Source organism: Nicotiana sylvestris, chromosome 10 (genome assembly GCF_000393655.2).
Source record: "Nicotiana sylvestris chromosome 10, ASM39365v2, whole genome shotgun sequence".
Taxonomy (NCBI): domain Eukaryota; kingdom Viridiplantae; phylum Streptophyta; class Magnoliopsida; order Solanales; family Solanaceae; genus Nicotiana; species Nicotiana sylvestris.
The window spans coordinates 137,154,567-137,177,643 of NC_091066.1; positions in this window are offsets into that span (position 1 = coordinate 137,154,567).

Sequence of the window (23,077 nt, forward strand, 5' to 3'; positions counted from 1 at the left end):
AAGCAGCTGATGCAGGCAAGTTGCAAGCAACTCAATGAAATGATTTGCAGCAGCCTCTTATTAAACAGGCAGAAACAGCTTACAAGCAGCTCAAAAAAGCGTCGCAGCTGCTTCCTGAAAAGCCTTACAGTTGTTTCCTTTCTTCTATAAATAGAGGAATTTTCAGTTCATTATGATCATAAGTTTGGAGTTGAATAATATTAATCTCCCTCTATACTTGTCTTTGGTTTATTTACTTTACAATCTTTATTTTATAACATTTTTTTTAATATTTAGCACTTTAATTTTTTTAATTCCTTCCGATTCTACAGTTCCTTCTTTTAGGTTTCGGTATAAAACTTGCACTTTGAACTCCTTTTTGGTTTGGGAGTCTTTATAAGGAAAAAACACATTAAATCGAATAAATAAATTTGTGTGGAATAGATCAGAGGCGCATCCAAGTTTAGGGATATGAGTTCAAGTGAACTCATACTTCTCTCCCTAAACCCTGCATAACAATGTTATATTTCTTCAAAATTACTTAAGTATACGAGCGTGAACCCATGCTCAATGACTGTTATATGGTGTAATTATTATTGGGTGCACCTCTACAATTGAAATTCGCAATTCAAATCCCACTCTGAACGATATTATTTTCGGCACAAAGTATACATACAATAATTTATATATATATATATATATATAAATTATTTAAATTTTAAGCAGAATATAATTTTGAACCTATAATTTTAAAATATTGTGGGTCATATATAGTAAGAGACTAAAGTTAAACCAATCAAATAAAAATTGGATTAGTTACCTTCTATAGCAAAAGTTGATACCTTATTTATTTTAAATAAATATACTTTTAAAAAATTATATTTCATAGCTACCTTTTGCGTTGTATATTTCGCCGGTAATTACATGCTAATCATCGGCAACCCGAGGCAACGGTGACGGCGAGCGAGGACTGGATACTGATGTTGCTTTAACGAGACGACATTAGGGTTGTTCTTGAACAAAGACGATGGAGTTGGGAGCTGAGCAACTTGAATTTTCTGTTAATATATTTCAATGTATCTCGCTGTGTTTCATTGTATTCATTGTCTTTTTTTCATTGTATTTCAATGTATGTCGCTATATTCTATCTATTTCATTGTATTCATTGTCTTTTTTTTCATTGTATTTCAATGTATCCCGCTGTATTCTATGTATTTCATTGTATTAACTATCTCGCTATAATCCATGAATGTATTCATATGTTTTTTTAATTAATATAATTTATGTATTCAGATGTATTATTTAATTTCTCTGAAGAATGCTATGTTTTTTGGGTTTTTTTAGGTTGAGAATCTTTTTTATAACTGGAAATACAAAATTTGTGTGTTATAATTGAGTTTGTTGAGATATATTAGGAGTCTATTATGTTAATTAATTCACTTTCAGTTTAAAAACAGTGTAATCCCCAGTTTCACACCGTGAATACAGTCGAATACAATAATTTGTCCAACTGTAATCCCATGTTTTACGCCATGATTACAGCCGAATACACTCGAATACAAAAATTTGTCTAGCTGTAATCCCCTGTTTCACGCCTAGAAATGCTACTGTATTCATGAATATAATAGCTTAAATACATCGAATACACTCTAAAAAATCTAAAAACATAGCTATAGAAAGTAATATAGTAAATGGTAGCTATAACTAGCTAATAACCACTAAAACATAGTAGTTTCTGAAAGTTTCTCATAAAAATTCTAGATCCACCTCTTCGCGATAGTAAACTCATTTTCTTGAAATTATGGATCTGTCTTTGGGCAGATCAGGGATATTTTTATCAATTTTCAACTCTTTTTTATATAGAAAATTAATGAAATGCATGATATGCACAACTTACATCAGGTGAAAAGAAAAAAACCTTACGTCTCTAATAGTAAGAAAAAAAGATATATTTCTCCTCCTTTATTTTAGGAACTAAATTTGGGCTCTTTATTAATATTCGTTTGTTGATATATCTTTTCTTTTTAGACTCTTATTATGATTTATTTATAAGAAAATTAAAACCCAAGAACCATGTACAACTTACGTCTCTAATTAGTAAAAAGAAAAATAATTCTCCGTTGTTTAGTTAACTAGTCTTAGAGTACGCACATTGCACGTGCACTTTATGTCAATAAAAATAAACTTTTTGAATATTTATAAATAATATTTAAAAAATATTGAAATTATAAAATTAAAAAACATGAAGTTCCTAAACTAATGAATTAAAAAATTAAAATTAAAGAAAAAATTAATATTAGTCATTTTTAGGACTTTGAATCCACTCTTTAGATTCTTCGTCTAGTTTGCTCCCATAACTTAATATTATCAAATACTCAAGTATTTATCTTCATCTTTTAATTAATATACAATATTTAAATTCACAAAGAAGACTTCTGGCTGCTAGCAGATGCCATTATTTTTGGGGTTTTTTTTTGTCCGATTGATTGTGTTAATTACTCAATCAAATGGTTAAAACTCAGCAATTTGAAGAAAATAAATATTTCTTACAAATTTAGGAAAAAACAATAACAATGAATAAATTTTGGACATTGAACAGAAGAAATAAGCAATTTGACAAGTGTTAATCACTGATAACTTGTTTTGAGAGGAAGAGAGAAAGTTTTAAATTGTGGATATTAAAAATCATGAAAGAGATAAAACCCAAATAATGGAAAAAAATTAAATAATAGTAAGAAGAAGAACAATCAAGAATTATTAGAAAAAATTCAAATCTAGTTAGACTCCAAATTTTGGCAAGATGGCTTTCCTAATGTTCCGCAATAAATTACTTAATATACAAAAAAAAAAAATAATCATTTCCATAAGGAGTCATTCCAAATGAATGAAAAATGAAATAAAAATAATTCGATGCAACTCATTTAGAATACGTTTTTTTACTGTCTCATACTTTAAGTACAAAATTACTCAACTTGAAATTATAGAGTTAAAATTTAATTACTTAATTTTATATTCTTAAATGTTAGGCATAGCTAATCGTACTAACACAATTGTAAGCTCACTCAGAATTATAAATTTCATCAAATTCTAAAATTATCAATTTCATTCATAATCAATTAAAATAATATACAAACTAAGATTTTTTTTCGGTTGGTCAAGTCGTTAAAGATTTGACATATCATATGAGAATACATACTAAGATTAACTCTACAATTTTACATAGTATAATATAGTATAGAGCTATATAATATATATATATATATATATATATATTAAACTCTATTTTTAAAGGGTAAAAAAGACGAACAACATTTCGCTAATCGTGCTTTTAATATAATATAGATTAGAATAACTAAAGTTTTTGGAAATTAATTATTTATTAATTTTTTTATTTAGGTAAGAGCTCCTAATATTTAAAACAAAAAGTATTTCTGTATTTTTTTACTAAGATAATTAAATTATATATAATTAATTAAATTTAATTCATGACCGGTTATAAATTCTAAGTAGAAAACTATAACTAAAGTCAATAATATTAGTTGAAACTCCTTTGATTTTTTTATTCTTAGTTATAAGTTTACAATCGATCATAAAATTAAAGCAATTAATTCAATATAATTAACTTATCTTAATAAAAGTTTTTTTAAAAATAAGAGAGAAGACTTTTTTTAAAAATTTGTGTCAGATTCTCTAGGTATACAATAGTATCTCCATTATCCTTTAATCAAATATACCTTCTATAAAATTTATGTACTAAAGTATAAACACGCATTAGAATAAATACTAAATTACTATCCACTATATTTTTTGGTAATTAAAATTTTTTATTACAGCTCACGAATAGAGAGAAACAAAATGAGGAATTTTCAGAAATAACTAATTTGTTTAGTGGCTATTAACTTTCTAAGCTACCATATACATAATTACTTTCTGTAGCTACCTTTCAATTGTTATGGTAATGTATTCGAAGTATTCGAGCTACTGTATTTATGAATACATTAGCAAAAATTGGCTAAAAACAGGCCGTCCAAATGTGAGATGTCACGTACTTCTCCTATAAAAGCTTCTACCCTTTGCTCTTTTTCCACTTTCCGATCCAAGCTTCCACCTTTGAATTTTCTAGTTGTTACCAACTCTTTCAAACCTTCATATCTTCATCTTTGATCTTCAAATCTTCATAATTGTTCTTAGGTTCTTACCAAGATCTTCATCCTACCTTCAAATCCTTATACTCTCCTCTTCAAACTTGCTCCTTCAAACCTTCATACTTTTCCTTTAAATTTTCAAACTTTCTCAGATAGTAATGGCTAAAACTTCCAGATCAGTTCCTCAACAAGTTGTCTCTTCATCTTCTGTCACGACCCGGATTTCTCACACTCGGGAGTCGTGATGGCGCCTACTAATAAAAGCTAGGCAAGCCAACCAACTAAACTATTTACCTTGTTTCCATTTATAATTCGATAACAGTTAAGAGCCAACAATTAGATAACAATAGAGTTGAATAAGCGAAAGACTGCATTGTAAAGTTTTAATAATACTACTAATACCAATCCATAACAAATCTACCCAAGACTGGTGTCACAACTTCACAGACTGTCTACGAGTACTACAAATAAAGGTATGAAAGAAATAAATACAATACTGTCTCCGAAAATACATGAAAGAAACAGAAATATTAGATAGGAGGAGACGCCAAGGCCTGCGGACGCCTGCAGGACTACCTCGGGTCGCCTGATGAACAAGAAATAGCAATCTCACTGCGGTCCGAAGTCTACAGCACTGGGATCTGCACAAAAGAGTGCAGAGTGTAGTATCAGTACAACCGACCCCATGTGCTGGTAAGTTCCTAGCCTAACCCCGGCGAAGTAGTGATGAGACTAGGACCAGACTACCAACTAAACTTGTGCAATTATATTATATATAGCGGAGAAATAACACAGAAATAAATAATTAAAGATGGGAGGGGGACATGCTGCGGGGAATATCATTTATCAAAAGTAATTCGAGAGAAAAGCATAAAGACAATTTAGAATTCACAGCAAAAGAATAACGAAATAGTAACCAACCAATGAACACTTTTATTATCTACTGTTGCGGCGCGCAACCCGATCCAAATCATAAAAATACTGTTGCGGCGTGCAACCCGATCCATATCATTTATCACTATTGCGGCGTGTAACTCGATCCAATTATATTGTTGTTGCGGAGTTGTCACGATCCATTTCTATAACAGATCGTGATGGCACCCAACACCATTGTCAGGCAAGCCAACGCAGAAGTATTAGTAAGTTCTTATTTTACTTACCCGAAATGGTTACAACATTTTCTTAATTTGCGATTTAAAAAAGGTGATAATATGCTACATTCGATAATAATTATACAACCCAAAAGAAACGTCTACTAATGTATGTGCCAAGACCTGGTATCACAAGTTATGGGCAACTAATAGAATATAAAAAAGAATAAATCCATCCTACGGTCTGCAATAGAATAGACAGAAAAAATAAATAAAAAGAGACTTCATCAAGCTGCTGAACGACACATGAAGGGGCAACTTACCGTGGAAGTCTCGGACTATGAATCAGGGGCGCGCACCAGACTGATAACCAGATGTACCTACCTCAGATCCTGTATAGTTGAGTACAAAAGTGTAGTATGAGTACATAAACAATATGTACCTCGTAAGTATCCCGTCTAATCTCGAAGAAGTAGAGACGAGAGGTCGACTTGATACTTACTAAGGACAATAATATAATGAAGTGTTACACTAAGCATGGGAGTCACAAATAATCAACAGTTTGTAGCAAGAGGTAATATGTTATGTTCTTAAAAAATTTACAATTAGCCATTTACATTTCAAATATTTAGCAGGTCTAGTCATGGATAAGATTTCACATAGATATCATGCGCACAATATGCCAAGGTCGACGGCCCGATCCAACAGGAGAATAAACTATGCACTGTTAGAGGGTCGAATGGCACGAACCATAGATGAATCTATTTCTACCGAGGCGATCGGCCCAATCCACAAATATCAATTAATATCAAGAAAATACATAAATGCGCATTTAATTCCAAGTAAATTCATACAAGTGTCCAACAAGTGTATACCTTCGCTTATATTCCTTTCCAAGTCTCTAGCATGCCCTAAGTGATCATAGTAGCAAGAAAATATAGAGACATTCACAAATATAATCATGATACGAGTTCTAGACTACCCGGACAATTAACATAATAGTATCTACGCACGGACTCTCGTCACCTAGTGCGTATGTAGCCCCCGCATTTAGCAACAAATACTCAATTATTATACCTGTGGGGACAATTCGCTCAAGGTTAGAAAGGCGACTCACCTTGCTCCAAAGTGCACTTTCAATACCAAGAACGAGCCCAAACTCTCAATTTGGAGCCGAACGATCCAAAACTAGTTAAATGAGGTAGGAACTAGTCAATATAAGCTCACAAGATCGAATTCTAGCTATTTAAGCCATTCCCCAACCATTAATACAAGTTTTCTAAAATCCGACCTCGGGCCCACGTGCCTGGATTCCGAAATTTTCCAAAGGAAGTTGTTCTCTATAACCTAAGGATCAATAATATATGATTTCTAATCCATTTCATAACCTATTTCGTGGTAAAATCTAAGTTTTATTAAAACCCTAGGTCTAGCTCTAGTCCCTTGATTTCTCCAAATCTTTAGGTGTTAATCTACCCAAAACTCGAGTGTTAAACTTAGAAATAAGGGGGATGAACTTACCTCACGAAGCTATGTGGAAATCCCTTCTCAAGAGCTCCAAAATCGCTCAATACCCGAGTGCCAAATGGTCAAAGATGGCTGGAGCTCGACTTAAATGAAGCTCACTGCTTTAGCAGTTTCCGCATCTGTGGTCAGGGGACCGCATCTGCAGTCATACATCTGCGAGAGGAGACCGCATCTGCGGAATTGGCTAAAAGGGTTGGGACCGCTTCTTCGGTCTTGAAGCCGCATCTGCGAAGCCACTTCTGTGGTTTGGCCTGGCCAACTCTGGGCTGCATCTGCGAGGCTACGACCGCTTCTGCGGTCTCGCACCTGCGGTCGACCAACCGCTGGTGCGTTTATGACAGAAGTAGATGCTTCAGCACTTCTCCAAATTCTCAACTTCACTCGAGCCTCATCCGTTTGACGCTCGGGGCTTTCGGGCCCCGTCCAAACATACTGACAAGTCTGAAATCACGAGATGGACCTACTCGAACTTTCGGAACACCCGAAATACCGCTAAATCTAATAGTCAACCCCTAAAAACAAATGAATCAAACTTATGAACTTCAAGTTCTTAATTTTCCTCTAACAAGCCGAAACGCCCTAAAACTACTCGGATTGACACCAAATTTTGCGGGCAAGTCTTAAATGATATATCGAACCTGTACTGGGCACCAAAACCAACATACGAGCCCGATACCCATGGAATCAATCATTAATTAGTTTCTTTAAATCTTTAAAACTTCAAATTAACAATTTCTGATAAAAAATCATTACTCAGGCTAGGGACCTCGGAATTCGATTTCGGGCATACGCCCAAATACCATATTTTCTTACGGATCCTCCGGGACCGTCAAATCACGAATTCGGATCCGTTTGCTCAAACTGTTGACCAAAGTCAAACTTAGCCTTTTAAGAAAAATCCTAAGGAATCAAATCGGCATATTTCACTCCAAACTCTTCCAACTCCCAAACCCACCATCCCCACAAGTCGTAAATTAGTTAAAGCAAGCGCGGGAAGTTTTATTTAATGGAATGGAGTTCTAAAAGGCAAAACGACTAGTAAGGTTATTACAGGCGTGCAACCCAATCCAATTATATTGTTGTTACAGTGTGCAACCCGATCGAAATCATAGAATAGTTGCGGCGTGCAACCCGATCCAAATATAATATTGTTGCGGCGTGCAACCCGATCCAAGTATAAATTGTTGCGACATGCAACCCTATTCAAATATAATATTGTTGCGGTGTGCAACCCGATCCAAATATAATATTGTTGCGGCGTATAACCCGATCCCAATATACAATTCAATACCAATCACAAAGGAGGCCCGACAAGGGGACAATAAGGGAGCAATAATATCCCGGAAAGGGAATCAATAACATCTTAATAAAATCAAGTAACAACAGAAAATTAGTAAATAAACGTAAAGGACAACATAACTTAATTATCAGCAAGATTTATGAAAATCAAGGACAAGTGCACGACATCACCCTTCGTGTTGTAACACTCTCTTACCAAAATAATAATCACAAGAAATAAGGGCAAGGAAATAAATGAAATCACAAAAAATCCTGGCAAGGCAACAACAGTACAACAATGGAATCCCGGCGAGGGAACAATATCAAAATCCTCTTCTTCTTTCCTTTTCACATTTATTTCACAACTCACTTCACAACTTGAGCCAATGCTCTATAGGGTTCAATTGCCAATTATACTTTCACAATTCATTTTACAACTTCAGCCAACGCTCTTCAATATTCAAATACCAATATTACTTCCATGAGCCTTGCTCAACAATAGAAATCATCACAAAAGACATGAACAATATAAACGAAGTCACATTAATCATAGTATAAGACTCACGGGCATGCTTGACACCAACGTATAGATACTCATCACCATGCCTATACGTCGTACTCAACAAATAACACGTAGCAAATAGAACGTAACTCCTAATCCCTCAAGCTAAGATTAGACCAAACACTTACCTCGATGTCACGAACACAACTCAAGTCTCAACTATCGCTTTACCTCTTGATTCCACCACCAACTCGCTTGTATCTAGCCACAAGTTACTTAATTATATTAATAAATGCTAAATGAATCAATTCTAATGCATGGAAATAAGGTTTCTAAAGTTTTTCCTAAAGAGTCAAAAATCGACCCGGGGACCGCTTGGTCTAAACCCGAAATTCAGACCAAAACCTTATTACTCATTCACCCCGGGCTCGGATATATAATTAGTTTTGGAATCCGACCTCAATTTGAGGTTTAAATCCCCCAAAATTCAATATTCTTAGGGTTTTTCCAAAATTCCCAATTCCACCATGAAAACCCTAGATTCTAGGATAAAATCTTGTATAAAGAAGTTAAGGAGTAAAGAAAATGAGTTAGAAGTCACTTACTAATGTTTTGGAGAAGGAAGGTTGTTTGAAAAATCGCCTCTTATGTTTTTGGGGTTTTGAAAAATAAAAAATAGCTTAAAATACCGTTTAAATATACCCCTCTCAGACCCTCTGTGAGGATCGCACAAAAAGGAGTGCGGCCGTGGAGCTCACAATGTTGACTGCAATGATATGCTTTAATATTTTGGCCATAACTTTCTCATATATATCTAAATTATGATTTCTCTAACTTTCTGGAAACTAGACATGAAGGGCTACAACTTTCATTTTTGAATCATCTCAAAATTCCTTGTAGATCAAAAGATATAGGCTTCTGAAGTCAGACCAGTGAATCTGCGGATTCTTCCTCACCGCGGACCGCACAAAATCGACTGCGGTCGCAAAGGCCCCTCCGCGGTCAGCACAAGATCTTTGCGGACCGCACTGGCGGGTTCAGAGATCTGCAACATCTCTGGACCTGCAATGGCTATGTTTTAAGCCTAAAACATCCCAGAACCTACCCAAACTCACTCGAGCCCTCGGGACTTTAAACCAAATGTGCATACTAACTCAAAACATCATATGGACCTACTCGTACAATTGCATCATCTAAATAACATGTAAAACCATGAATTAAACCTCAAAACTTATCATTTTCATCAAGAACACTTAAAGTTCATAACTCTTCAAAGTCCAATTCACGTCAAATAGACTCCATTCTTCACCAAATTTCACAGTTATCATTCAAATATTATAACAAGTTTGTACCGGGCTCCGGAACCAAAATACGAGCCCGATACGAATGATTTCAAACATTAACTATTTTCTTCATTTCTTAGATAAATTCAACAAAATAATTTCTTTCAAAAATTGATTCCTAAGGCTTGGGACCTCGGAATTCATTTCTGGGCATACGCCCAATTCCCATATTTTAACCTCTCGGGATCGTTGAAACACGGATCTGGATATGTTTGATCAAAATGTTAACAAAAGTCAACCAAAATCAAATTTTTAACTCTAGAAATTTTCTATTTCTCATCTTTTTACATAGAAGTCTTTCCGGATATATGTTTGGACCATGCACGTAAATCAAGGTGAGGAAAAAGGGAGGTTTTTAGGCCTTGGAACATTGAATTTGTTTTTAAAACAAGTGATGACCTTTGGTCATCACATCCCCCACTTATAAAACAATCGTTCGCCCTGGAACGAACATAAGAAGGAAGTATCTGAGTCGGGGAAAAAAAGATGTTGATAACGGCTCTGCATACCGGACTCAAACTCCCAGGTTGATGCCTCAGAAGGCTGACCTCTCCACTGAACATGAACAGGGAAACTCTTCGACCTCAACTGATGAACCTGCCGGTCTAGAATAGCTACCGGTTCCTCCTCATATGACAAGTCCTTATCCAACTGGACAGTGCTAAAGTCTAACACGTGGGATGGATCGTCGTGATACTTCCGTAGCATGGACACATGAAACACTAGATGCACGACTGATAAACTCGGCGGCAATGCAAGTCTGTAAACCACCTCCCCCCACTCGATCAAGAATCTCAAATAGGCCAATGAACCTAGGGCTAAGCTTTCCCCTCTTTCCAAATCTTATCACGCCCTTCATAGGCGACACCCGAAGCAATACCCGTTCACCGCCCATGAATGCCAAATCACAAGCCTTACGGTCGGCATAACTCTTTTGCCTGGACTGAGCTGTACGAAACCTATCCTGAATGATCCTAACCTTGTCCAAGGCATCCTGCACCAAATCCGTACCCAACAACTAAGCCTCTCCCGGCTCAAACCATCCAACCGGAGATTGACACCGCCTACCATACAAAGCCTTATAAGGAGCCATATGGATACTCGACTGTAGTTGTTGTTGTAGGTAAAATCTCCTAAAGGAAAGAACTGATCCCACGAGCCTCCAAAGTCAATGACACAAGCTCGGAGCATATCCTCCAAAATCTGAATGGTCTGCTTAGACTGCCCGTCCGTCTGAGGATGAAATGATGTGCTCAACTCAACCCGTATGCCCAACTCACGCTGAATTGCTCTCCACAAATGTGAGGTAAACTGCGTACCTCGATCCAAAATGATACACACGGGCACACCATAAAGATGAACAATCTCCCGGATATAGATCTCAGCTAATTTCTCGGAAGAAAAGGAGACTGCCACAGGAATGAAATATGCTGACTTGGTCAGCCTATCGACAATGACCCACACTGCATCGAACTTTCTTTGAGTCTTTGGGAGTCCAACAACGAAGTCCATAGTGATACGCTCCCACTTCCACTCAGGAATCTCAATCTTCTGGAACAAACCATCGGGCCTTTGATGCTCGTACTTAACCCGCTGACAGTTCAAACACCAAGCCACATGCGCAACAATGTCCTTCTTCATTCTCCACCACCAATAATGCTGCCACAAATCCTGATACATCTTAGCGGCGCCCAGATGAATAGAGTACCAGGAACTATGGGCCTCATCTAAAATCAACTCACGGAGCCCATCCACATTAGGCACACAAACTCGACCCTGTAATCTCAAAAGTCCATCATCACCTAGGGTAACCTGCTTCGCACCTCCATGATGCACCGTGTCTCTATGGACACACAAATAAGGATCATCAAACTGCCGATCTCGGATGCGCTCGAATAATGAAGAACGAGCGACTGTGCAAGCTAATACACGGCTGGGCTCAGAAACATCCAACCTCACGAGCTGATTAGCCAAAGCCTGAACATCCAAAGCAAGCAGTCTCTCACCGATTGGAATATAAGCAAGACTGCCCATACTGGCTAGCTTCCTACTCAAAGCATCGGCCACCATATTGGCCTTTTCCGGATAATATAAGATAGTGACATCATAGTCTTTCAACAGCTCCAACCACCTTCTCTGCCTCAAGTTTAGCTCTTTCTGCTTGAATAAGTACTGTAGACTCTTGTGATCCGTGAACACCTCACATGCCACGCCATACAGATAATGCCATTAAATCTTCAATGCGTGAATAATGGCTGCTAACTCCAAATCATGAACTAGATAGTTTTTCTCATGAATCTTCAACTGCCGTGAACCATAAGCAATGACCTTGACATCCTGCATCAACACCATACCGCGTCTAATACGAGATGCATCACAATAAATTATATATGGCCCTGAACCTGTAGGCAAAACCAACACTGGTGTTGTAGTCAAAGTTGTATTGAGTTTCTGAAAGATCGCCTCACACTCGTCCGACCACCTGAACTGGGCACCCTTCTGGGTCAACCTAGTCATCCGGGCTGCGATAGATGAAAATCCCTGCACAAATCGACGATAATAGCCTGCCAACCTTAAGAAACCTCAAATCTCTGTAGCTGATGCGGGTCTAGGCCAGTCCTTGACTGCCTCTATCTTCTTTGGATCTACCTGAATACCCTCTACTGAAACAACATGATCCAAGAAAGCAACTAAACTAAACCAGAACTCACACTTCGAAAACTTAGCATACAATTGACTATCTCTCAAAGTCTGAAGAACCACTCACAAATGTTGCTCGTGCTCCTTCAGACTGCGGGAATAGATCAAAATATTGTCAATGATGACTATCACAAATGAATCCAAGTAAGGCCTAAACACTCAGTTCATCAAATCCATAAAAGTTGCTAGGGCTTTTGTCAACCCGAATGACATCACCAAGAACTCATAATGCCTATACCGAGTGTGGAAAGATATCTTAGGGACATCAGATGCCCTAATCCTCAACTGATGGTAGCGAGATCTCAAGTCAATCTTCGAAAATACCTTGGCACCCTAAAGCTGATCAAACAAATCATCAATCCTCGACAATGGATACTTATTCTTGATTGTAACCTTGTTCAACTACCGGTAATCTATACACATTCGCATCGATCCATCCTTCTTCTTAATAAACAACACCGCCGCACCCCAAGGCGAAACACTAGGTCTAATGAAACCTTTTTCAAGCAAGACTTGAAACTACTCCTTCAACTCTTTCAACTCAGACGGGGCCATACGATACGACGGAATAGAAATGAGCTGAGTGCCCAGAGCCAAATCAATGCAGAAGTCAATATCCTTGTCTGGTGGCATACCTGGCAGGTCTAAAAGAAATACCTCAGGAAACTTGCGAGCAACAAGCACAGAATCAATAGAAGGAACCTCGGTACTAGAATCGCGAACATATGCCAAATAGGCCAAACACCCCTTCTCGACCATACGTATAGCCTCCACATAAGAGATAACACTACGGGTAGGATGACCAGGAGTCCCTCTCCACTCTAAACGAGGTAAACCTGGCAAGGCTAAGGTCATAGTCCTGGCATGACAGTCCAAGATAGCGTGGTAAGGTGATAGCCAGTCCATCCCCAATATGACATCAAAATCAACGATGTCTAGAAGTAACAAATCTAAACGAGTCTCAAGACCCCCAATCGCAACTATACATGAACGATGGACACAATCTACCATAATAGAATTCACCCACCGGTGTAGACTCATAACTAGGAGCATTCAAAGAATCACTAGGCATGACCAAATACGATGCAAAATTAGATGACACATAGGAGTATATAGATCCTGGATAAGATAAAACTGAAGCATCTCTGCTACAAACCAGAACAGTACCTATACCTCCACCTCTAATACCTCTACCTCCAACTCTAGCACCTCTACCTCCACCTCTAATACCTCTACCTCAACCTCTAGCTGGCTAAGCGGGCTGAACGAGTCCCTTAATGAACCTACCCACTCTCTCTCTCTCAGTGAAAGGAAGAAACTTCTTTAGAAATAGCTGAGAAAACTGATCCCAAGTCAAAGCTGGTGACCCAACTGGTCTAGCCAAACAATAAACTCTCCAACAAGTATTGGCGGATCCAGACAAGCAAAAAGTAGCAAAGTCGACCCAATTGGTCTCCATTATCCCCATGTTCCTAATAACCTCGTGATAGCTGTTTAAATAATCCTGGGGATCCTCAGAAGATGCACCGCTGAAAGTGGTAGTGAAGAGCTTGGCGAAACTTATCCAACCTCAACAAAACCTCTAAAGACGTGGTTGATCTATCACCGGTCTATGCTGCAGCTCAGTTGAAGAAGCAGTACGTGACCTCGCCATTAGCGAAATGACAAGAGTAGAGGTTTCAATTTAGCATTGAGAGAACAAAATCGCACGATAGATAAGAATAAAAGTGAAACTTTTCCTAACTATGTAGCCTCTGGAGATAAATACAAACGTCTTCGTACCGATCCCTCAAACTTTACTAAGCTTGTCTATGAATTGTGAGACTTATGTAACCTAGAGCTCTGATACCAATTTATCATGACCTGGATTTCCCACCCTCGGGAGTCGTGATGGCACCTACTAGTGAAAGCTAAGCAAGCCAACCAACTGAACTATTTACCTTGTTTCCATTTTTAATCCGATAACAGTTAAATGCCAACAATTAGATAACAACAGAATTGAATAAGCGGAAGGCTGCATTATAAAGTTTTAATAATACTACTAATACCAATCCATAACAAATCTACCCAAGACTGGTGTCACAACTTCACAAACTGTCTAGGAGTACTACAAATAAAGGTATGAAAGAAATAAATACAACACTGCCTCTGAAAATACATGAAAGAAATAGGAATAGTAGATAGGAGGAGACGCCAAGGCCTGCGGACGCCTGTAGAACTATCTCGGGTCGCCTGATGAACAAAAAAACAGCAATCTCACTCCAGTACGAAGTCTACAACACTAGGATCTACATAAAAGAGTAAAGAGTGTAGTATCAGCACAACCGACCCCATGTGCTGGTAAGTGTCTGGCCTAACCCCGACGAAGTAGTGACGAGGCTTAGACCAGACTACCAACTAAACCTATGCAGTTATATTATATACAACGGAAAAATAAAACAGAAATAAACAATTAAAGATGGGAGGGAGACATGTTGCAGGGGATATCATTTATCAAAAGTAATTCGAGAGAAAAGCATAAAGACAATTTATAATTTACAACGAAAGAATAAGGAAATCATAACCAACCAATAAACATTTTTATTATCTCTTGTTGCGGCACGCAATCTGATCCAAATCATAAAAGCACTGTTGCGGCATGCAACCCGATCCATATCATTTGTCGCTGTTGCAGCGTGCAACCCGATCCAATTATATTGTTGTTACGGCGTGTAACCTGGTCCAATCATAATATTATTGTGGCGTGCAACTCGATCCAAATATAATATTTTTGCGGTGTGCACCCCGATCCAAATATAATATTGTTGCGGCATGCAACCCGATCCAAATATAATATTGTTGCGGCGTGCAACCCGATCCAAATATAATATTGTTGTGGCGTGAAACCCGATCCCAATATACAATTCAACACCAATCACAAAGCAGCCCTGACAAGGGGATAATAAGGGAACAAAAATATCCCGGCAAGGGAATCAATAACATCTTAATAAAATCAAGTAACAACAAAAAATCAGTAAATAAACGTAAATGAAAACATAACTCAATTATTAGCAAGAATCATGAAAATCAAGGACAAGTGCACGGCATCACCCTTCGTGCTTTAACACTCTCTTACCCAAACAATAATCACAAGAAATAAGAGCAAGGAAATAAATAAAATCCCGGCAAGGGAACAACAGTACAACAATCGAATCCCGGCAAGGGAACAATATCAAAATCCTCTTCTCTTTTCCTTTTCGCATTTACTTCACAACTTGAGCCAATGCTCTATAGGGTTCAATTGTCAATTATACTTCCACAATTCATTTTACAACTTGAGCCAACGCTCTTCAATATTCAAATACTAATATTACTTCCACGAGCCTTGCTCAACAATAGAAATCATCACAAAAGGCATGAATAATACAAACAGAGTCACATTAATCATAGTATAAGACTCACGGGCATGCTTGACACCAACATATAGATACTCGTCACCATGCCTATACGTCGTACTCAACAAATAACACGTAGCAAATAGAACACAACTCCTAATAACTCAAGCTAAAGTTAGACCAAACACTTACCTCGATTCCACGAACACAACTCAAGCCTCAGTTATCGCTTTACCTCTTGATTCCACCACCAACTCGCTCGTATCTAGACACAAGTTACTTAATTATAATAATAAATGCTAAATGAATCAATTCTAATGCATGGAAATAATTTTTCTAAACTTTTTCCCAAAAAGTCAAAAATTGACCTCAGGCCCGCCTGGTCCAAACCCAAAATTCGGAGCAAAACCCGATTACCCATTTACTCACGGGCCCGGATATATAATTATCTTTGGAATCCTACCTCAATTTGAGGTCTAAATCCCCCAAATTTTAATATTCTTAGGTTTTTCCCAAAATTCCCTATTCAACCATGAAAACCCTAGATTGTAGGAGGAAATCTTGTAAAAAGAAGTTAAGGAGTAAAGAAAATGAGTTAGAAATCACTTACTAATGTTTTGGAGAAGAAATGTTGTTTGAAAAATCGCCTCTTATGTTTTTGGAGTTTTGAAAATGAAAAATAACTGAAAATCCCGTTTAAATATAGCCCTCTCAGACCTTCTATGCGGACCGCACAAAAAGAGTGCGGCCGCAGAGCTCACAATGTTGACTGCAGTGACATGCTTTAGTATTTTAACCATAACTTTCTCTACAAATGTCCAAATTGTGATTTCTTTATCTTTAGGGAAACTAGACCCGAATAGCTACAACGTTAGTTTTTGTATCATCTCAAACTTCCTTGTAGACCAAAAGATATAGGCTTCCGAAATCTGACCAGTGAATCTGCGGATTCTTCCTCAGCGCGGACCGCACAAAATCGAGTGTGGCCGCAAAGGCCACTCCGTGGTCAACACAAAATCTTTGCGGACCACACTGGCGGGTTCAAAGATCTGCAACATCTCTAGACCTGCAACAACTATGTTTTAAGCCTAAAACTTCCCGGAACCTACCTGAAACTCACCCGAGCCCTCGGGACTTCAAACCAAATGTGCATACTAACTCAAAACATCATATGGAACTACTCGTGCAATCACATCTTCTAAATAACATGTAAAACAATGAATTAAACCTCAAAACTCATCATTTTCATCAAGAACACTTAAAGTTCATAACTCTTCAACCGGAAGTCCAACTCACGTCAAATAGACTCCATTTTTTACCAAATTTCACAGTTATCATTCAAATACTATAAAAAGTTTGTAACAGGATTCGAAACCAAAATACCGGCCTGATACCAAACATTAATTCTTTTCTTCATTTCTTAGATAATTCAGCAAAACAATTTCTTTCAAAAATTGATTCCTAAGGTTTGGGACCTCAGAATTCATTTTCGGGCATATGCCCAAGTCCCATATTTTACTGGGGACCTCCCGGGATTGTCGGAACATGGATTCGGGTCCGTTTACTCAAAATCCTGACCAAAGTCAACCAAAATTAAAATTATAACTCTAGAAATTTTCTATTTCTCATCTTTTCACGTAGAAGACTTTCCGGATATAGGTCCGAACCATGCACGCAAATCAATGAGATTAAAAAGGGAGGTTTTTAGGCCTTGGAACACTGAATTTATTTTTAAAATAAGTGATGACCCAAAGGTCATCACATCTTCCCAACCGGCCACAGGTACCGAGGCAGCCGTTCCTGAAGTAGTTGTTCTCGAGACGGCTACTCCTGAGGTGGTTATTACTGAAGTGGCTGCTACCGAATCGGTCCCAGAGCCCCCCATGAAAAGATTTATTCCCAGGGGGCTATTCAATCGCAGATGACTTCAAGGTCAAGAAGGCCTCTTCCAAACAAGACCGAGGTGAATGGGCATCGAGATATATATATGCTCCATCACCAAAGATACCCTCCCCATTGTCCGAGAGGAATGTAAATATGGAGTTAAGGACATAGTAGTCCCTGGGCCTGAAGACGATATCATCACTCATGTGGAGGTGTATTTAAGTATTTACACCTATCCCTTCACATTGGGCTCGGTAGACCCAGTCATTTTGGATTTTTGCAAGATATACGAGGTGTGCCTTGGGAAAATCCACCCGTCTCTTTGGAGGATCATGATCCTCCTCCATTACTTTGAAAACAAAACCGAGTCTCCTCGATTCACCCTCATCCACTTTATGCATCTATATAGTCCCCGAAATTTCTGAGGGGGACTAATCAAGCTCACTCGCCGGGCCAGCAAGGCCCCCTTTTCGAGCATTGACAAGGATTGAGACTGAGGCTGGTAGGGGTGCTTTGTTTGGGTGAAAACCAAAGATTTGATCCCTAATGAGTTTCTTCCGTTCCTCAAGAAGTGGAATGCATCTCGTAAGTGTAATCTCTCCTTAAGTGTCAGTTCTTCTTTGTTCCCTTTCTCACCATCAGTATTTGTGATCATGCAGCTGTTGCTCAGGTTTCCAATGCGGTCCCCTGACTCAAGGAGTGGATCGAGGGCACCTACAAGAAAATGTTGTATTTTTAGTGCTCGTGGCATAAGCTTTCGAAGATCCGAGGAGGTCCGGTCTCATGGTAAGGCTCTTCTCATAACAATTACTATTACGCTCTAAACTTATATAATGTGACCCTTTCTCTCTCCTTCACAGGTTTGCCTAAGACCACCGAACTTAGGACGTTGAAAGGGGATGAGGACACGTCCCTACCCATTGATCCCTCCATTATGGGACAGCCAAGAGCTGTTGCGGGGTAAAAGAAGAAGATGAAAAAAAGTCTCCGTGCTCCTCGGGTTCTGAGGAAAAGCCAAAGAAGAGGGTGGCTTCTTGGGCTTGTAAGCCCAAGAAGAGCACCAACTCTTGGAAGTTGGATTCTGACTCGCTTCTCTGGATCAGGGATGAGTCTGAAGAAGATGACATTTTTGTTTCCCATAGATATACCCTTGCCGAGGACCGGGCGACAACAGAGGGGGAGAGGCGTGAGGCCGAACTCCCTCCGACTCGAGAGGACAAGATGGAGATGGGGGATAAGACCCCACGAGAATCCGGTTCTACTTCGAAGGAAGTGGCTTGTGTAATAGACATCATGTATATGCCCTCCTACACCGAGTCCATGCTTGAGGAGGCCCAAGCAGGAAAAGAGAAGCCAAGTAAAGGACTTCACGATGTGGACGACCCCCTTTATTCCTTCTTCGATGTTGTGGACTCGTCCACTTTGGAAGATTTTTCAAGGATGGGCAACCTAGAAGTCACAAAGAAGGACTTATCTTCAAAAGCTAGCAGGTCGAGTTCGAGCCCAAAATTGGCTAATCAGTTTCCCGTTTCGAGTGTGGATCCCGGTCGAAAGAGATTGGTTATTCTTATTGTCCAAGAGGATGCTCGGGTTCTATCCACTCACATGGGCATAGCCAACTACCTCTGATGCCTGGTGACCGATGAGGATCAAGCAAAGATGAACGAGGTGGGTGTGTCGTGTCTCTTCAATGAGGCACAGTAGGCTCTGAATTGGGTAAGCTAACAATACCCCCTCTTAAATTTCACTTAGGTTTTGATATCTCTTATCATTTTTGTTGTTTTGCAGGCCTCGGTACTTCACCATGAGAGCTTCCTCTAGTAACCCTCCGAGATCAACCAACTCGAGTTCGAGTTCAAGGAGCAGGCTCGAAAGAAGGATATGTACAAGCTCCTCAGTGAGCAACAAGACGGTGCCATCAAGGACCTTCAGGCCAAGCAGGATAGGACTCAGAAGGAAGCTTCGACCTTGAGGCGCGAACATGCCGACCTGTTTGAGAAGGTAAAGGTCTTTGAAGTTAAAAATGAGGAGCTAGTCATGGTAAATAACAACAAAACCTCGTAGGTCCAATAGAAGAACGACCAGATCAACCAACTCCGAATTGAGATAAATGAGGTCCAAGTAATGGACGATGCGTGGAAAAGAAAAATGGACCTGCTGGCTTCGGATAAGGAAACTTCCAAGGCAAAGATGACATTGGTGGAGGTCCAACTCAAATTGGAAAAGGAGAAAGCTGACAAGTGGTCTTAGCTGAATGACGGTCTCCGAGCACAACTGAACTCGGCTGTCGTAGAGCGAAATGCCCTCGGTAGAGAATACGAGGCAGTAAAGTCCAAGTTAGACACAATCTCCGCCAATGTCGATGAAATGGTGGACCAATACAAGGCCAATGTAGAGGCAGTCGAAGCCCGCCTGAAGGCAAAGGCTGAATATATTAAACGGCTATCCCGAAGAGAGACTCTCGAGGAGATCCGCGCTCGAGGTTTTAACTTGTTGGCTGAAATCGAGGAAGCCAAAAAATCCAAGGCCGAGGCGAAGAGGTTTTATGAGCCTGAAGGTGCCAAAGTCTCTGAGAGTTTTGATGGTTCGGAGGGTTCCGATGGCTCTGGCGACGAGTCGGGCCCTGGTGAATATTAGGCGTAGATGCCTTATTACTTTTTTAGTTTTTGTCTTTTGTACATATTTTGTTTGTTTTGAGGCCGTTTTTATTGGGGCTTTGTAAGTATATTCTGGAATATATATATAAAATTTTCTCTTTCTGGCAATTTTGAGTCTTTACTTTTTTAGCATCTTCTGTTCTTGCAACGTTTCTAATGCCTTAGCATAGAATCCAATGTAGTTATAGAATGTTTGTCTTTTTAGAAGTTCGAACGAATCCTGCCTTGGATGCAACTTTGTTTACTCGAGGCTTTGAAAACTTAGTATGACCAGAAGTCTTTTCAAGATGCTTAAGTATTTTTAGATGATGCTTTTTCCGAGGGTAACCTTTTAGCAGGTTTTGAATTTTTATAAAGGCCTTACTTTCTGATTACAAGCTTCGAACGTCTTCGAGCGATTTTTTAGGGTGGTCGTAGCCTTTTGTATTTAGGCACTAATATGTTTGGTGTCTTGGGGATTTGGTAGCCCAAGTTGCCGAACTTAAAGTCCCCGAGTAGGGATAGCCCTTGGGATCAATAATCCGTAAATAGAGGTAGCCGTTGGGCTTGATAGTCCCCAAAAAGGAGTAGTCCTCGGGCTATTAGGATCCAGGTTTTAAGAGGAAAGAAAATGTGTAATATTAAGGCGGAACTTTCTTTCATTTTAATGTGTAAAGTACATGATACAAATTTGTATCATGGCTAAGGCAGGCTACGTGGACACAGTTCTTACGATCATTTGTCCCTTACAATAAATCCTAACAATCGAACCGTAGTTATTCAAGTATGAAGTTTCCTTCTTTCCTTGCTAAAAACCTTAACCCGAGGGTAATGGCCCCCAGTATTCAAGGTCGAGCTTGAGAGGGATCAGATACTGTTGATGCGCCCATTGACTCCGGTTTGAGACCGACCTCAAATCTAAGTTAATACGATTTACTGTTGCCTCGTTAAAAATCTTGCCGAAAAATCCATTTTAGTACAAAACCGGTTCAAGGGAAAATGAGTGCAATGCGTGCTTTCAGTCCTAATACTACATCTATCCTTGGCCATTGCCTGTAAGTGTTAGTCCGATTCATAATATTATCAAAGATTAATTGAGATCGTACCTTAGTAGTAGTACCGCTTTAAGTGTGCCATGTTCTAGTTGTTCGGTAGTTGTACATCATTTCATGCTTCAAGTTTGTACGAGCATTTTCCGGTAATTCCGATGACTCGATATGGTCCTTCCCAATTCAGTCCCAGCTTTGCCTCATTCGGATTCCGGGTGTGCAATGTTACTTTTCTCAACACCAAGTCCTCCGATCTTGAAGTGTCAGAGGTTGGCTCTTCTGTTGTAGTATCTTTTTATCCACTATTTCTGGGCGGCAACTGGACTAGGACGACCTCATGCCTTTCATCCAATAGTTCCAGGCTCTTGATCATGGCCTCTCCATTCAACTCTTCGATCGCATATCGGAACCTGAGGCTCGATTCTCCCACTTTAACTGGTATTAAGGCTTTGGCACCGTAGACCAGTGAGAATGAGGTGGCCCCAGTACTGGACTTCGAGGTTATGCGGTATGCCCCACAGTACTTCGAGCAAGATTTCCTTCCATCTCCCTTTGACATCGGTGAACCTCTTTTCAGGTTTTAGAGAATGGTCTTGTTCGTAGATTCTGCTTGTCCGTTTCCACTCGGGTAGTAGGGTGTTGATAGTATTTTCTTAATCTTGTAGTCTTCAAATAACTTATTTACCTTGCTGCCGATGAATTGTTTCCCGTTATCTCATAAGATTTATGATGGTATATTGAATCTACATATTATGTGGTCCTACATGAAGTCAATGACTTCTTTTTCCCAGATTTTATCGAACACTTGAGCTTTGACCATTTGGAAAAATAATCGATCATGAGTAGTATGAATTGAGCCTTACCGGGTGCCCACGGTAGGGGACCAATGATGTCCATTCCCCATTTCATAAATGGCCACGACAACAGGATAAAATGGAGTATATCCCCTGGTTGATGGATCATTGGCGCATGTCATTGGAAACCGACGCACTTTCGTACAAAGTCCTTCACATCCTTCTCTATTTCGGTCCAGTAATATCCAGCCCTGATTAATTTCCGAACCAAAGATTCCATCCCCGAATGGTTCCCGTAAGTGCCTTCGTGAACTTCTCTCAAGGCATATTTGGTATCTCCCGGCCCCAAGCATATGGCCAATAGGCCGTCGAATGTTCTTCTGAACAAGGTCCCTTTGAACAAGCTAAATCTGTCAGCCTTTGTATGCAAAGCTCTCGATTCCTTGGGGGCCGAGGGAAATTTTCCAGTCTTCAAGTAATCTATGTACTTGTTTCTCCATTCCCAAGTTAAACTTGTTGAGTTTACTTTGGCATGGCCTTCTTCTATCACCGATTTTATGAGTTGTACTACTATTCCCGAGCTGACCTCATTGGTATCGATCGACGACCCTAAATTAGCCAGAGCATCAGCCTCACTATTCTAATCTCGGCCACATGCTATAGGGTCCATTCCCTAAATCGATGTAGTGTTACCTGTAATTTGTCCAAGTACCTTCGCATTTGTTCCTCTTTTACTTTAAATGCTCCATTGACTTGATTTACTACGGGGATGGAG